This window comes from Dendrobates tinctorius, unplaced genomic scaffold (genome assembly GCF_039654945.1).
Source record: "Dendrobates tinctorius isolate UK_male_01 unplaced genomic scaffold, ASM3965494v1 ptg000039l, whole genome shotgun sequence".
NCBI lineage: Eukaryota > Metazoa > Chordata > Amphibia > Anura > Dendrobatidae > Dendrobates > Dendrobates tinctorius.
The window spans coordinates 32,103,195-32,121,921 of NW_027361707.1; positions in this window are offsets into that span (position 1 = coordinate 32,103,195).

Genomic DNA, 18,727 nt, shown 5'->3' on the forward strand with positions numbered 1-18,727 from the left:
CTGCTGCCGAACAACATGGTGTTCTTGGGGTGATGAGCTGTGTTGGTATGGCGTCAGACATAGCATTTACCTTGTTGGCCAAAAAGTTAAATTCTGGTCTTATTTGACCACAGCACCTTCCTCCATACATTTGGGGAGTCTCCCACATGTCTTTTGGCAAACTCAAAAAAACGATCCTTACAATTTTTGTGTGTATGTGCAGGGTTTTTTCTCCACTGTTCCACAAAGGCCACCTCTATGGAGTGTACGGCTTATTGTGGTCATATGGACAGATACTCCAGTCTTTGCTTGGGAACTCTGCAGCTCCTTCAGGGTAACCTTTGGTCTCTGTGCTGCCTCTCTGATTAATGCCCTCCTTGCCCGGGCTGAGAGTATTGGTGGGCCGCCTCTCTTGGCAGGTTTGTTGTGGTATCATGTTCTTTCCATTTGATGATAATAGATTTGATGGTGCTCGGGGGATCATCAGAGAATGGGATATTTTTTTATAACCCAACCCTGACTTGTACTTCTCAACAAATTCTCCCTGTCTTGTTGGGAGATCTCCTTGGTCTTCATGGCGTTTGGTTAGTGGTGCCTCTTGCTTAATGATATTGCAGCCTCTGTGGCTTTTCAGAAAAGTTGTATATACTGACTGACACTTAGATTGCACAGGGGGATGTCCTGTCACTAAGCAAGAATGTAATTGCTTAAACCAGAAATTTATAGAGTCTTCATTGCAAAAGGGGTGAATACATATGCACATGCCAATTTTCAGTTATTTGATCCCATACATTTAAATTACGCCTATATTTTTCTCACTTCACCAACTTAGACTATTTAGAATCATAGAATAATAGAATTGTAGAGTTGGAAGGGACCTCCTGGGCCATCTGGTCCAACCCCCTGCTCAAAGCAGGATTCGCTAAATCATCCCAGTCAGATGTCTGTCCAGCCTCTGTTTGAAGACTTCCATTGAAGGAGAACTCACCACTTCTTGTGGCAGCTTGTTCCACTCATTGATCACTCTAACTGTCAAAAAGTTTTTTCTAATATCTAATCTGTGTCTCCTCCCATTCAGTTTCATCCCATTGCTTCTAGTCTTTCCTTGTGCAAATGAGAATAAAGTTGATCCTTCTACAATGTGACAGCCCTTTAGATATTTGTAGACAGCTATTAAGTCTCCTCTCAGTCTTCTCTTTTGCAAACTAAACATTCCCAAATCCTGCAACCTTTCCTCATAAGACAGGGTTTGCAGACCGGTCACCATTCTGGTCGCTCTTTTCTGAACTTGCTCCAGTTTGTTGATGTCTTTTTTAAAATGTGGTGCCCAAAACTGGACACAATATTCCAGATGAGGTCTGACCAAAGAGGAGTAGAGGGAAATAATGACTTCACGTGATCTAGACTGTATGCTTCTGTTAATACATCCTAGAATTGCATTTGCCTTTTTTGCTGCTGCATCACACTGTTGACTCATATTCAGTCTGTGATCTATTAGTATACCCAAGTCTTTTTCACATGTGCTGTTGCTTAGCCCTATTCCTCCCATTCTGTATATGCTTTTTTCATTTTTATTGCCCAGATGTAGTACTTTGCATTTTTCCCTGTTAAAAACCATTCTGTTAGTTGCTGCCCACTTCTCCAGTTTATTTATATCTTTTTGAATCCTCTCTCTCTCTTCTCTAGTATTAGCTATCCCTCCTAGCTTTGTGTCATCAGCAAATTTAATCAGTTTACCCTCAATTCCTTCATCTAAATCGTTGATAAAGATGTTGGACAATACAGGGCCCAGGACAGAGCCCTGTGGTACCCCACTTGAGACATTCTTCCAACTGGATGTGCAGCCATTTACGACCACTCTTTGGGTGCGATCACTAAGCCAGTTATGAATCCACCTAACAGTTGCCTTGTCCATTCCATACTTAGTCATTTTTTCAATAAGGATTGTGTGAGATACTTTGTCAAATGCTTTGCTGAAGTCAAGATACACTATATCTACAGCATTTCCTTGATCCACCCAATCAGTGATTCCGTCATAGAAGGAAATTAATTTAGTCTGACTTGACTTATTAGTTACAAACCCATGCTGACTCTGTTTAATCACTTCATTCTTATCCAGGTACTGACATACATGTTGTTTAATAATTTGTTCAAAGATCTTTCCTGGTATAGAAGTCAGACTCACCGGCCTATAGTTGCCTGGGTCCACCTTCTTCCCCTTTTTGAAGATAGGAACAACATTTGCTCTTCTCCAGTCTTCTGGGACTTCTCCTGTTCTCTAAGAATTTTCAAAGATTATGGAGAGGGGTTCAAAAATTTCTTCTGCTATCTCCTTCAGTACTCTGGGGTGTAATTCATCTGGACCTGGAGACTTGAATTCATTTAGGTTAGCTAAGTGTTTCCTCACTATATTTCTGAGAGAAAACAGATGCAAAATAGGATTTTAAAGTTCGGACTTCTCAACATCTTGTCTTACCATGTCATCATTTTCATGCTGTAAAAATCCAATAGCATCTTTGACTTTTCTTTTACTTTTGACATATCCCCAAAATCCTTTATTATTGCTTTTGACATCTCTTGCAAGCCTCAATTCATTTTCAGCTTTAGATAATCTGATTTGTGCCCTGCAGGTTCTGCAGACAGCATTATATTCTTCTTTAGATATGCCTCCCTCTTTCCATTTTATAAACATTTTTTTCTTCCTTTTTAGCATGTGCTTAAGTTCTGTGTTCATCCATCCTGGCTTCCTTAAATGCTTCATATTCTTCCCTCTTTTCAGAATTGTTAACAATTGTGCTTTGAGAATTTCATTTTTCAAGATTTCCCATCCTTCCTGGACATTTTTGTCTTTAAGGATATCCAGCCATTGGATCCCTCCAATTCTCTTTCTGAATCCCTTAAAATCTGCCTTTCTGAAATCTAACCTTGACATCTGAGTCTTCACAGGTCTTCCTCCTCTAGTTATCCAAAATTCTAATTTAGTGCTGATGCATCACACACAAATCAGGTTACAAACATATTTAAACACAGGTTGTAATGTAACAAAATAGGCAAAACGCCAAGGGGATTGAATACTTTCGCAAGTAACTGTATTTTTCCCTCTATGCCAAAGAAGGTTTCAGATGCTCCTATCCTGGTAAATGGTAAGATGTCCCCAAAAAATCTAAACTACAGGTGCCCAATGCAAAAGATGATGTGATGCTACTATAAGCAGTTTTACATGTGGTCAAAAATTAGAAGAAACTAGATTTCAATCAGTTGATCCTATGACTGCTAATCTGGGGATGCTAAATTCTCACTACACCAATACACGATTGGCTGCTTTTTGACAACTCTCGCTAATATAAGGCAATCTGGGTAACGCCAGAACTCAGTGCATTTCATACTTTTAAAGCTCTAGTTCTTTTTGAGAAAATTACCCCGCTGGTTGATGTCTGATATGGGCAATGTAATATAGCGCTAAGTTTCTCTCGTATAATTTGTTTTATACCATATTATGTATTAATCAGGAATTTTAATTTGAGTAACTGTGTAAGAAATGATACCAATATCTTCATAAACAATTATAAAGCTAATTTCTTTAAACCTTTATGTGTAAAAGCAGTGGCTTTCTGGGCACATTTTGAGCTTGTGCACTTTCCGAACCCATTTTTGAACAATTTTGCCACCTGCTTACAACAAATATGGATATGTTTGCATTTCGCTTTTCTGTTGCCTTCTCAAACATACCTGTTTACTAGTAACATACCCATGAGCATATCACAACGTGGAACAGGCCTCCATTGTCAGCAGCAGTAGAATTGCCTACCTAACTTTCTTTAGTCTTACCAAGGAGACATTACTATCTCCCCAGACTTTCCAGTAAACACGTCTATTTCAATGGAGAGCACATAAGAATCTGCTGTCAGACACCCCTTAATAGAGGTTTGAAACCAATGAGATCCAACATGTCTTCTAGTCATTGTTTTCCCCCATGGCCACTATCAGTGACCATCTGCATTTTAAACCATTACAACTATTTTACATGGGTGGAGTGATGTCTTCTGATATTTGGTCAAAATAGTGATGCAGATCAGTAGGACAAACATTTGCATGATAAGATCCTTCCTGCCCAATCTTGGTCTTCCCTGATGTTGATAATTCTAGTGAAGGCCCACCGAACATTAGATTGTTGGCACATCACATTAAAATCAACATGAACCCCAAAACACATGAGCTAACGCCATACAGAGGAGGTGGCTATCACCCCAATCAGTTGTCTCACACATAGGAGCACTCTTTTGGTCGTGTTTTGCTGTATTTTCTGGCGATACGTGTCTGGCAGCGCATTATCTCCGGGAAATAATACGATTAGCAGTTCAAAATCAGATATGCCAGATCAGAATTTTCCATGACAATAAATTGTCTAGGACTCACATACACATTAGCAGCTAAGCTTTCCTGGTACTGTGTGCACACTCAAATCTGCTGTACTAAGGTACCTGCCAACCTACTCATTTCTACTATTCCAAGGTAATGTCCTCAACTCTCCTGCAACAAGGTGTGTAATTGCCTGCTCAACTCTGCAGGAATGTGGATAGCACACAGGAACAGTAGAGTTTGGTTGGTAATCAGGCACCTTGTTGCAGGAATACAAATAGCGCAAAAGGAACAGAAGAGTTGGGTAGGCAATCAGGGACTTTTTAGAAGTGCAAATAGCAAACAAGAAGAGCAGAGTTTAGTAGGCTACTGGGCACTTTGCAAGAATGTGGATTGCTCAAAAGAAAATTAAAGGGCCTGTCACACTAAACGATATCGCTAGCAATATCACTAAAATGTCACTGGTTTTGTGACGCAGCAGCGATATCGCTATGTGTGATACTTACCTCCGAACGGCTCCCCCGCTGATTATTGCTGATCGCGCGAGAACATCCTGGGCCGTTTCTCGTCGTCAGATTCCTGCTGGGCTTCCTGTGGCGCCGACGAGCGGCGTGTGGACGCCGGCGGGAGGACGTCAGGATCGCCTCGTCTGACAGGTAAGTAGCGACCCCCGACCCTTGCTATGTCGCTGGTGAGATCTGCCTGTGTGGCAGCTCACTAGCGACCACTTAGTGATGCACCAGCGATCCATATCATTGTCGGGATCGCTGGTGCATCGCTAAGTGTGACAGTACCTTAAAGTACCAGAGAGGTTTCTCAATTCTGCTGTTCCTTTTGTGCTATCTGCACTTCTGAAAGGTGCCTGATAGCACAAAAGACACAGAAGAGCTGTGTAGGCAATCTGCCTTCCTGAAACTAGGTGCCTGATTGCATACTCAACTCTGCTGTTCCCGTGTGCTATCCTCACTTATACATCAAGGGGCTATACTCACATTTCCTTTGCTGCCTATATACTACTAGTAGCGACACTGATTCACCTGCCATCTTGAATGTCTAGGTGAACTAGTCCTCGCTTTTCCATATAACATCTGGATGTTCTGCTCCACTGTATCAACACCTCCATTTCACATTTACCTCTGGCTTAGCGAATTCACCTCACAAGGCGAGCCCATGACGCTAATGATTGAAGCCAAAAACCTTAGTAAATAAGTGTCGCAGTATTGGAAAGTTTTCAAAATTATCTTGAAGGGAGTGAGTCTTTTTAGTAAACTGAAGGGTAGAGCATAAGTTGGAATTGGGTTGGCCATTGGCTCATAATCTCAGTTCTTGTGACATGAATGAAATGTATAATATAATTCTTGGATAGAAAGGAAGATTTGTACCCTATACTCACAACATGTGTACCCCTACCCTTGTTATATTATTTCCTTCATCTGTTAGCATATGGTAGCATATAGTATTAGTTGCAAGGGTCAGCAGTGGGCCCCCCGCCCGGCATCGCAGGTTCAGCTGTATCGGCTACATGCCGACACAGCTGACCACATTGATGAGTGAAGGAGCGAGCGCTCCTTCTCCCATCATCCCCCTGTCAGCGTTTGACATCACCAACGCCGACACTGACAGTGGGCGCGATGACGTCAGTACTCGGCGCCTGCAGTCGGAGAGGAAGCACAGGAACCAGGAGGAAGAGAGGTGAGTATTTAGTTTATGGGAGTGTGTGCATTATACTACAGAGGGTGGCTATGGGGGTGCATATGTGCATATACAGAGGGTGGCTATGGGGGTGCATATACAGATGGTGGCTATGGGGGTGCATATGTGCATATACAGAGGGTGGCTATGGGGGTGCATATACAGATGGTGGCTATGGGGGTGCATATGTGCATATACAGAGGGTGGCTATGGGGGTGCATATGTGCATATACAGAGGGTGGCTATGGGGGTGCATATACAGAGGGTGGCTATGGGGGTGCATATGTGCATATATAGAGGGTGGCTATGGGGGTGCATATACAGAAGGTGGCTATGGGGGTGCATATATAGAGGGTGGGTATGGGGGTGCATATGTGCATATACAGAGTGTGGCTATGGGGATGTATATACAGAGGGTGGCTATGGGGGTGCATATATAGAGGGTGGCTATGGGGGTGCATATACAGAGGGTGGCTATGGGGGTGCATATACAGAGGGTGGCTATGGGGGTGCATATACAGAGGGTGGCTATGGGGGTGCATATGTGCATATATAGAGGGTGGCTATGGGGGTGCATATGTGCATATATAGAGGGTGGCTATGGGGGTGCATATGTGCATATACAGAGGGTGGCTATGAGGGTGCATATACAGAGGGTGGCTATGGGGATGCATATGTGCATATACAGAGGGTGGCTATGGGGGTGCATATGTGCATATACAGAGGGTGGCTATGGGAGTACATATACAGAGGGTGGCTATGGGGGTGTATATGTGCATATATAGAGGGTGGCTATGGGGGTGCATATACAGAGGGTGGCTATGGGGGTGCATATACAGAGTGTGGCTATGGGGATGTACAGTGGGGAAAAAAAGTATTTAGTCAGTCAGCAATAGTGCAAGTTCCACCACTTAAAAAGATGAGAGGCGTCTGTAATTTACATCATAGGTAGACCTCAACTATGGGAGACAAACTGAGAAAAAAAAATCCAGAAAATCACATTGTCTGATTTTTTTTCATTTTATTTGCATATTATGGTGGAAAATAAGTATTTGGTCAGAAACAAAATTTCATCTCAATACTTTGTGATATATCCTTTGTTGGCAATGACAGAGGTCAAACGTTTTCTGTAAGTCTTCACAAGGTTGCCACACACTGTTGTTGGTATGTTGGCCCATTCCTCCATGCAGATCTCCTCTAGAGCAGTGATGTTTTTGGCTTTTCGCTTGGCAACACGGACTTTCAACTCCCTCCAAAGGTTTTCTATAGGGTTGAGATCTGGAGACTGGCTAGGCCACTCCAGGACCTTGAAATGCTTCTTACGAAGCCACTACTTCGTTGCCCTGGCGGTGTGCTTTGGATCATTGTCATGTTGAAAGACCCAGCCACGTTTCATCTTCAATGCCCTTGCTGATGGAAGGAGGTTTGCACTCAAAATCTCACGATACATGGCCCCATTCATTCTTTCATGTACCCGGATCAGTCGTCCTGGCCCCTTTGCAGAGAAACAGCCCCAAAGCATGATGTTTCCACCACCATGCTTTACAGTAGGTATGGTGTTTGATGGATGCAACTCAGTATTCTTTTTCCTCCAAACACGACAAGTTGTGTTTCTACCAAACAGTTCCAGTTTGGTTTCATCAGACCATAGGACATTCTCCCAAAACTCCTCTGGATCATCCAAATGCTCTCTAGCAAACTTCAGACGGGCCCGGACATGTACAGGCTTAAGCAGTGGGACACGTCTGGCACTGCAGGATCTGAGTCCATGGTGGCGTAGTGTGTTACTTATGGTAGGCCTTGTTACATTGGTCCCAGCTCTCTGCAGTTCATTCACTATGTCCCCCCGCGTGGTTCTGGGATTTTTGCTCACCGTTCTTGTGATCATTCTGACCCCACGGGGTGGGATTTTGCGTGGAGCACCAGATCGAGGGAGATTATCAGTGGTCTTGTATGTCTTCCATTTTCTAATTATTGCTCCCACAATTGATTTCTTCACTCCAAGCTGGTTGGCTATTGCAGATTCAGTCTTCCCAGCCTGATGCAGGGCTACAATTTTGTTTCTGGTGTCCTTTGACAGCTCTTTGGTCTTCACCATAGTGGAGTTTGGAGTCAGACTGTTTGAGGGTGTGCACAGGTGTCTTTTTATACTGATAACAAGTTTAAACAGGTGCCATTACTACAGGTAATGAGTGGAGGAAAGAGGAGACTCTTAAAGAAGAAGTTACAGGTCTGTGAGAGCCAGAAATCTTGATTGCTTGTTTCTGACCAAATACTTATTTTCCACCATAATATGCAAATAAAATGAAAAAAAAAACAGACAATGTGATTTTCTGGATTTTTTTTTCTCAGTTTGTCTCCCATAGTTGAGGTCTACCTATGATGTAAATTACAGACGCCTCTCATCTTTTTAAGTGGTGGAACTTGTACTATTGCTGACTGACTAAATCCTTTTTTCCCCACTGTATATACAGAGGGTGGCTATGGGGGTGCATATATAGAGGGTGGCTATGGGGGTGCATATACAGAGGGTGGCTATGGGGGTGCATATACAGAGGGTGGCTATGGGGGTGCATATACAGAGGGTGGCTATGGGGGTGCATATATAGAGGGTGGGTATGGGGGTGCAAATGTGCATATACAGAGTGTGGCTATGGGGATGTATATACAGAGGGTGGCTATGGGGGTGCATATATATATAGGGTGGCTATGGGGGTGCATATACAGAGGGTGGCTATGGGGGTGCATATACAGAGGGTGGTTATGGGGGTGCATATACAGAAGGTGGCTATGGGGTGCATATATAAAGGGTGGCTATGGGGGTGCATATACAGAGGGTGGCTATGGGGGTGCATTTACTACAGAAGATGGCTATGGGGGTGCATATACTACAGAGGATGGCTATGGGGGTGCATTATACTACAGAGGGTGGTCATGGGGGTGCATTATACTACAGAGGGTGGCTATGGGGGTGCATTATACTACAGAGCGTGGTTATGGGGTGCATTATACTACAGAGACTGCCTATGGGGGTGCATTACATTATAGAGGATGTCTATGGGGGTGCACTACACTACAGAGGCTGCCTATAGGGGTGCATTACGCTATAGAGTCTGCCTATGGGGAGTGCATTATATACAGTATAGAGTCTGCCTATGAGGAGTGCATTATATACAGTATAGAGTCTGTCTATGGTAAGTGCATTATACAATATAGAGTCTGCCTATGGAGAGTGCATTATACTATATGGAGACCTATGGGGAGTGCATTACACTATATGGAGACAGATCTATGGGGAGTGCATTATACTATATGGAGACCTATGGGGAGTGCATTATACTTTGTGGAGGCCTATGGGGAGTGCATTATACTATACTGAGGACTATCTGGTGTATTATGCTATATGGATGCTATCTAGGGGCCCATCATACAGTGTGGGGATTACAGTGACGGGGCCATCATACAGTCTTGGAGCCTTAAATAGTTTGGGGGATATTAAGGGGTCATTATATATACAGTGAGGGGACATTATGCTGTGTATAAAAAAGCATCATACTGTGTATAGGGGAACTGTACAGGGGGGGACTCTGGACATTATTAAATGTAAAGTGGGCACTTATTGTTATAGGGGAACTTAGGTTACTGTGACTGTCAAATGAGCACACACACGGCAATATTACATGCTAGGGGACAAAATGTGGGCACTGTTTTCTAGTGCACTTGCACCCGGCCTTAGTATTTTCTAGAGGGTTGTTTTAAAATTTAGAGGTCACACAGGGCCACACAGCAGGTGCATTAATAGGGTCACACACAGCAGCGGCTCAGCATTGGGGTATCAGCAGGATGAGGAGGTTGTGCAGGTTGGGAATAGTCCCATTTTGGACAGTGCTGAAAGTCCTGGCTGGAGGAGTCGTCATGTCGGTCTGGGCCAGATGGAAAAGGCGTGAAAAGTGAACGATTCCTTCAGAAAGAACGTCAGAGGTAAGACACTATCTGTAGCTTTGCTGTGATCTCTTATACAGTATGTTCTGTAGGACTGGTATTTACCACTGACCATATGGCGGTAATATCAATGTTGGTCTTTATATAGCGATTATTTTCAGCAACAGCACGGTCATCTGCTGGGGTTCTCCTCCACTATTAGGGTGCGTCACCCAGTTATAATCAAGGTTACCTAGCTAGGGGCCCACTCAGAAGTTTCGCCCCCCCTGAACCAAAACCCTAGCTATGCCTCTGTTTGAATAGAAGCCAGATGTAGTAGTGTGAGGGAAGCCAGGGCAATAGTCGTGGCTGATAATGGTTTCTCAATCACGCCCTGGTCTCCGGCCACATGCACACAATGTGCTCTTTGTAGCATACCTTTCTTTCCAATTTCGGATCCATCAGGGTCCTCTCTGATCTGTGAGGATTTCCTTCTGACGGTTTCTTACAAAGAGAGACAGAGTACATTTCCAACTTAAAATAAACAATTTTACTTGGTTCCATTCTCAGTACTTCCAGCTCATTCACAGAAGCAACATAAGGTTCATCACAGAGTACATCCTTTTCTTTCCCTGTGCTTTCCCTCACTTCTCCCGGAATCTCCCAGGGTTGTACCGACTCGTCCGGTACCACAGTGTTCCTGCTGGTCAGCCTCACTAACTTTAGGAATTCCCCTGTCTGTTTCGCCCCAGACATAAGGGCATCTGCTCACATAGTTGGCTGCCACATATTGGAGCTGCCCTGCATTCCTTTACTGCTGTGACCTTCTGCCCACAAGCCCTGGAAGACTGGGCTACTTGCTTAACGTTACGTTGCCAACTGCCCTGTCCGGGCGCTCAGGCCCTGCTGACTCAAATCAGGAAATCTTCCTGATAGTTCCTACTACTCTATCTTATCCTGTTGTATTCTAATATGCCCCCCTCTAGTGGCTAATCTGCATACTAAGCATTCCCCATTTGTACAATAGAAAGCATACACCTTGTTTATCAATACATTATACATATAACATGAACCAGCACTTATCAGGAACGTGAGACACATGAGAAAGGAGAGTGGGGCACAGAACAGTCCTCGTGCACCCCCTTACAGTAGCACCCTGCCGCAACGTCTATCAGAAGACAGAGCAGCTCCGCAATTGAGCATTTCCGGCTGGCGGTCACCACCACAAACAAAGGCAAAAAAAACTGTGACAAAAATGCTTCTTTTTCAAGCAGTGTTTTTTTTTTGTTGTTTTTTTTTTTGCCAGGAGACATATTTTTAATGCAACAAATACTAAACACATGCACATACCCTTAGAGGACATCTCCTTAAACTGTATGTTTATCTTTCGGGCTTCAGCTTACAATTTATATATAAAACTTTACTATTCCTATTTATTTGCTTTATATTTTTGCAATGATTTCTACATGTACAGTGTATGAAGAACTGCAAGGTGAAAGATACTGAAGAACAATAAATGCAGCATCCCACATGTCAGCTCATCCCAAATATAGTCTATTCACTTATTTACCAGCAATAGCGATGGAAAGCCTTTCTATAAAAGAAAACTGATGTAGGATGGGAGCATAAAGGATGCCAGGAGCGTATATACTGCTGTGTGTTACTTGTCAAAGATAATTGTCTGTGCCACGTATTAATACAACATACAAAGAACAGAGTTCACCCAGTGCTGCCAAGATCATTGTTCATACTGTATAATCACGAAGATTAAAAATGGATGATAGTCCACAACTTTATAGAACATTTAGAGAATATATAAGGGCTTATGTATAGTACACAACCTGTTTAACCTCTCAAGAAAGTATTCTGGTTATAATAAGATGTCACCAACACTTTGAAGAGGTATTATCTGCTAGACTGGTGGGAATCCGACCATGCCATAAATACACATTTGTCAGAAAAATCAGAGATCCTGATTAGGTCACTGACTTACTTTTATAAAAAAAAAAATAATTTCATCTGCTGCAGATCTGCTAGTCCTCTCCATGATGAGCTTCTGCTATGTAGTCCTTGGCATTCATGAGCCCCGCCTATCTCCACTCCACAACCAATTGGCAGCTTCCTCCCTCTATGCAGAGTGTAGGCAGAAAGATACCAACCAATGGTGCCATGGGATTGCACAGAGCTCATTAGTGAGAGGACTAGCAGATCTGCAGAAAGATAGCACAGTGATTTTTAAGTGAACAAGAAAAAGAAGAAAATGTTCAGCTCACCCTTAAGAAGAACTTGGATAGGTTCCTTCAGCGAAGCATTGGATTAAGTCTTTGCCAGACTTGGAGGCAATTGGCATGGAAAAAAGGGGAGGAATCCAGCTTAGAGCATAAAAGTTAAAAAAAAAAAAATTATCATTTTAATATGATAATGGTGTATATTGTACAACATCTCTTCTTATCGAGTTTAAGAACACGCATTCAATTTCTCATATATTTACCATATATATTTATTTTCTTTCTCGCTACACCCGCCAACTCCAACTGCATCCTCATTGATGCTACCATTACCATACACCGGGTAATAAAGTAACATCTACTCCTTTTGGCTTTTATTAGCGATTTATTGATAATATTGAAACACAAATGCTACAAAGGTTGAAACTGAATGGGAGGAGACACAGATTAGATATTAGAAAAAACTTTTTGACAGTTAGAGTGATCAATGAGTGGAACAGGCTGACCCAAGATGTGGTGAGTTCTCCTTCAATGGAAGTCTTCAAAGAGAGGCTGGACAGACATCTGTCTGAGATGGTTTAGTGAATCCTGCTTTGAGCAGGGGGTTGGACCAGATGACCCAGGAGGTCCCTTCCAACTCTACCATTCTATGATTCTATGAAAAGTACATAAGACGGAAAGTTGTGACTTCCTTCTTCACTTAATGAGCAATGTGATATCAGTAGCTCTTCTGTGGGATTGAACCAAATGGGTTTATCCTTGCTTTCCAAGGGCTTTTAGCACTGATTACCTTTTTGCTAGTTCATTGGTCATCCTTTCTAAATACAGGCAAACCTCGCAAGGTCCTCGGTTTTGGAGATGCTGTGACCCAGTTGCCTAATCATCACGATTTGACAATGTTTATCAGATCCTTACGCTTGCCCGTTTTACCGCTAACTGTTCACTTGCAGCCAAATATATGGCACTCATGACAGATTGCCATAATTATAAATTATCAGTGTTCATCTGACCCGTTCTAATGTTACGGCTAATTGGTGTAAATACACCGGAATATTTAAAGGGCTTGTATCATATATAGAAAACCTTTTGAGATTGAAGGAGGTCTAGCAAATCTTTTAATATAATTTTTCAAATTTTGGAAAAAGTGAGATCTAGGGAAAAAATTGTGGGCAGTCCGTACAGATAGAAATGATGGCTAGGTGTCAATCTACATCATGTTCTAGCATTTTATCTATCAGCTCATCTGCAAAGGACAATTTACACACTCACATTCATGTGCATCCTGATAATGTATTCTAAAGAGAATTATGCAAAATACCCATGAACTTGTTACAGAACACACAGATGCAATTAGGGTGTGCGTGGATCACGGCTGAAGCTGTTTTCATTTTTGACAATGGCACTTGGTTAATTGGGGAAAGACTTTAATCTTCTATAGTTTGTGGTTATTAGGAAGAGTTCCTAATAATAGTATGACGATTGGGTGTCTGCATTCTCACCTTTCAGATTATACTATTGACAAACGGTAATTGCCTTTTGAAGGTCACAATAAAAGGATATCTGGAGAAGATGGAGACAGTGACACTATATGTGCATAGCTAAGGAAGGGAAGATTACTACAGAAAAAAAATCAGTTCAAATACAGAATGAATTACTGTACATCATTCCAAGTAGAAAAATGATCTTTACATTAGGAAATTGCATACAGTGGGTACGAAATATCACAGGGTCATAAGTATTCAGACCCTTTGCTCAGTATTGAGTAGTAGCACCCTTTTGCGCTAGTACAGCCATGAGTCTTCTTGGGAATGAAGCAACAAGTTTTTCACACCTGGATTTGGGGATCCTCCGCCATTCCTCCTTGCAGATTCTCTCCAGTTCCGTCAGGTTGTATGGTGAACGTTGTCCAGAGATGCTCATTTGGGTTTAGGTCAGGGCTCTGGCTGAGCCAGTCAAGAATGGTCACAGAACTGTTCTGAAGCCACTCCTTTGTTATTTTAGCTGTGTGCTTAGGTTCATTGTCTTGTTGGAAGGTGAACCTTCTGTCAAGTTTTCATCCCGGATATCTCTGTACTTGGCCGCATTCATGTTTTCTTCAATGGCAACCAGTTGTCCTGTCCTTGCAGCTGAAAAACACCCTCATAACATGATGCTGCCACCACCATGTTTCACTGTTGGGATTGTACTGGGCAGGTGATGAGCAGTGCCTGGTTTTCTCCACACATACTACTTAGAATTATCACCAAAAAGCTCTATCTTCATCTCATCATACCAGAGAATCTTATTTCTCATAGTCTGGGAGTCCTTCATATGTTTTTTAGCAAACTCTATGCAGGCTTTCATATGTCTTTGACTTTCACTGAGGAGAGGCTTCCGTCGGGCCACTCTGCCATAAAGGCCCGACTGGTGGAGGGCTGCAGTGATAGTTGACTTTGTGGAACTTTCTCCCATCTCCCTACTGCATCTGTGGAGCTCAGCTTGGGGTTCTTCTTTACCTCTCTCACCAAGTCTTTTCTCCCACGATTGCTCAATTTGGCTGGATGGCAAGGTCTAGGAAGACTTCTGGTGGTCCCAAACTTTTTCCAATTAAGGTTTATGGAGGCCACTGTGCTCTTAGGAACCTTGAGTACTGCAGAAACTCTTTTGCAACCTTGGCCAGATCTGTGCCTTGCCACAATGCTGTCTCTGAGCTCATTGGCCAGTTCTTTTGACCTCATGATTCTCATTTGGTCTGACAAGCACTGTGAGCTGTGAGGTCTTATAAGGCCTCTTTCACACATCAGTTTTTTGGCATCAGTCACAACCGTTGTTTTAAGAAAAAAACTGATCCAGCAACTGATGGTGCTGGCGCCGTTTTTTTCTCACAGACTTGTATTAGCGACGGATTGCGATGGATGGCCGCACGTTTCATCCATTGTTCGACAGATCCATTGGAAATTCTTTGTCCGTCAGGCGGATACAACGGACATAGGAACGTTTTTTTGTCAACATCGAAAAGTCGGAGAGCGACAGATCCAGCACCATCCATCGTTGGCTGTAATGGAAATCTGTGGGCGCAGGATCTGTCGCTGTCCGTCAAATGATGGAATCCAGCGATGGATTCCGTTTTTTAAAACTGAGCATGCCCGGAATAATTTCTTTTCCTTTAATGTAACCCCAACAGCAATTCTGGCACATAAAAAAAGTCTCTCTCTTTCTCTCTCTCCTCCCCAGAGGCGCAAGGGACAAAGTTTACCTCAAGCTACAGCTGCTGCGACGGATCTGTCAAAAAAACTGATCCGTCGCATCAGTTTTTCACAATCTGCGCAGAATCCTTTTTTTCCAACTTTGACGGATTGCGACTGATTGGAAAAAACTGATGTGTGAAAGAGGCCTTATATAGACAGATGTGTGCCTTTGTAAATCAAGTCCTATCAGTTTAATTAAACACAGCTGGACTCCAGTGAAGGAGTACAACCATCTCAAGGAGGATCACAAGGAAATGGACAGCATGTGACTTAAATATGAGTGTCTGAGCAAAGGGTCTGAAGACTTATGACCATGTGATATTTCAGTTTGAACTTTTTTTAATTTACCAAATGGCTTCAATGGAACAAAGAGTGAAAAACTGAAAGGGGTCTGAATACTTTCCATACCCACTGTATACATAGTGACCAACACTTTAATAAAACTTCAATTGATGCCTTTGCAACGTGCAAAAGAGGGTGCATGGGGTGGAAAGAAAGAAGATTTGTGGAAGACAGGAAGATAGCAGTCCAATTTGTAAGGTCTCCTTCTGTGTGTAGATAGTGTTCATGATAGAAACCTGACCAGAGATGAGTGCAGTACTGAGGACCAAGGGTACATGAAAGCAAAAAATTGACCAAAAGATCATCCCAATTCTCGCTGCCATACAGGTATGTAGGCATTCATTCAGCCTTATGTACCATACATTGTCTTTCATCTTAACGTCATAGTTCTCAAACATCTGATGGTACAAAATCATAAAGGATTTGCTAGCTTAATTTTTGCACTGCTGATTCATCCTTGATGGTTGTCATTTGGGATAAATGTCTGCAAATCTACAGTAGGTTAAATAGTCAACAATGTTCAGTGTTTCTTCAGCATTGGTAATTACTGGGGGCATTGTTGTTGGGCCAGGGATATTTTGGCAGAGGATCATGGGTTTTTTCCTGTGTTGATGAGTCTTTTGCTCTTGTAAGCCTCAATGAAGAGGCTCCAAGTGGTCTGGAGTTTCTCTACATAATGAACAAAAATGGCACCATTATCTACAGGCATTCTGGAGGTCAATGACGGTCCTCTTGATCAGTTTTGCTTTGACATGAGAAAATGTAGGCTGCTCATCAATTCAGAACTAGATCTAATTGCCACAAATGGAGTACTTGGACATCAGAACATTTGTAATATGAAGGTAGATGGTGAAAATGGTCAGCACAATGGCACAACCTTATTCATCCTTGCTCAGATGGATCTTGTTACAGAGGACATTTACAATCATCTAATCTTGTATCAGCAACAGAATTTTGATGATATTGAGGACATTGATATTGATGAGCATCGGCTTCCAAATGGAATCTTTCCAAGGGCCTCCCAACTGATCAAACGAATGTCCTTGGTCAGGAAAATGAAGGTCACAACCAATTTTTAGGTTGGTGTCTTGGATTTGCTGATGTGCAAATAATGACTCAGTAGTACCACATGGTGGGTCTAAAATCCACACAGATTTAAGCAGAGTTTCCTGGACAACTGTAAGAAAACCATTAAAGGACTTATCCGATACATATAATGGCCTTTTTAAATATCTATTTTTAAGCCCTAACCACTTTAGTAATTTGCTTTTAAAAAAAAATCCATATTATTCTCTATATCCTACTAGTCCGTATATTTGCTTTTTTTATTTGCTTCATGTGACGCTTTTTTCAGGGGAGTCTCAAAAGGGACATTACATGAGGATGGCCCTGCAGTCACTTTCCTACAGCCTCTATCCACTACCAGCCCCCCCACTGAAGCAGGAAGTCATCAAGGGGTGGCACTGCCGTCACTTACTACAGATTGTATCATTCCAGCCCTCTGTTAATGTCCTGAATCAATCGCAGTGATGGAGAACTGACTGGAGCTTCTATCACCTTATGCCACACTTCTTGTGTCCATACCTACCCACATGTTCAGTCCACAATGCCACACTGCTTCACTCCCTGCCATCTCATTCACTGAAGAGAGACATAATCAGAGGCGGTGATAGAAGCAGGGTAAGTGACAGCAGCGTTGCCCCACAACTTCTGTCATTGCTCTAAAACTAATTGTCATCAAGGAGTGGGTAAGTGGTGGCAATGATGCTCACTGATTACATGTTTATTGGGGTGGTGATAGATGTGGCAGAGAATCGAGGGCAGGGCTATCATCGTGTGAGACGCCCCAAGACGTAAATAAAAAAAAAAGATATAAGAATTAGCTATATACAAAATGTAGGGAATTTTAAAATAAGCAAATGACAAAAGTGGGTAGGGGGTTAAAAATAAATATTTATACCAAGCATTATATGTTTCGGACAACTCCTTTAAGTAGCCTACAAGGAAGGATTTTCTCATCAATAAGAAAGAGGGCATTTGTCACCATTCTAATAATGATATCAGCATTTCTAAGGTCTGGTGAGATTTTTTCAAAGTTCAAAATCTTGCTGATTATCTTCTGAAGCTTGTAGACACGTAACCATCAGCTATTTCTAAAGGGATGCCATGCCAAATGACATTCTAGAGACCACCTCCTATTTGTAGATTCAGATATAGAGACCTCCACATATTACAATGCTTTCCTCTCTGTTACTAGCCTATTGCAGCAGGACGTGGCAAAATATAGCATATCGCATGGATAAGGGGGCGGACACTGACAGCTTGGGGCCCCTGTGCAAGAAATGTGTCTGGTCCCCCCTTCTTTTATGGTGACAAAGATATATATGCTATATATAACCACACATACATGTATTGTGGTGTAATGATCACTGTGTCCGCTAGGGGGTGCTGTGTGGATGTCCCAAGAGAGAGGATGAGTGGCAGAATCCTGAAGGACCATTATGTATCTCAAGGTGGGTGGCCTTGAAATGGAGACTGATGTGTGTGTTGATCAGCAGGGATACTGCTGATGTGGTGTGTCAATGTGTCAGGGAGAAGTCTCCAGGTAGCTGGGGAGACGGGCAGGCCCAGTTACCTACAAACCCACCCAGGTGGTGTGTTTAAGTACGCTATTGCAAAGTGTGTGTGAAGGGTTCAAGGACCTGTGATGAGATCATAGCCATGTGACCCGGTGGGTATGGCTATGGACCATGTAAGGTGGCCAGGGTAGGTCACATGTGGTGAATGCAGGGACCCGGTTGGTCCGTTGTGAAAGGTCCTGCTGGGAGATGTGTCTCCTGGCTAACAGCATGTGGAGTGGCTGTGTGTAATGGCTGCACGTGCCTGATGATTCCCTGAAGGAAATGGATGTCTGCAGCATGGAGAAACAGCCATGAGGAAACCCTGACGTGGGTGAGATAACTATGAGGCTGAAGAGCC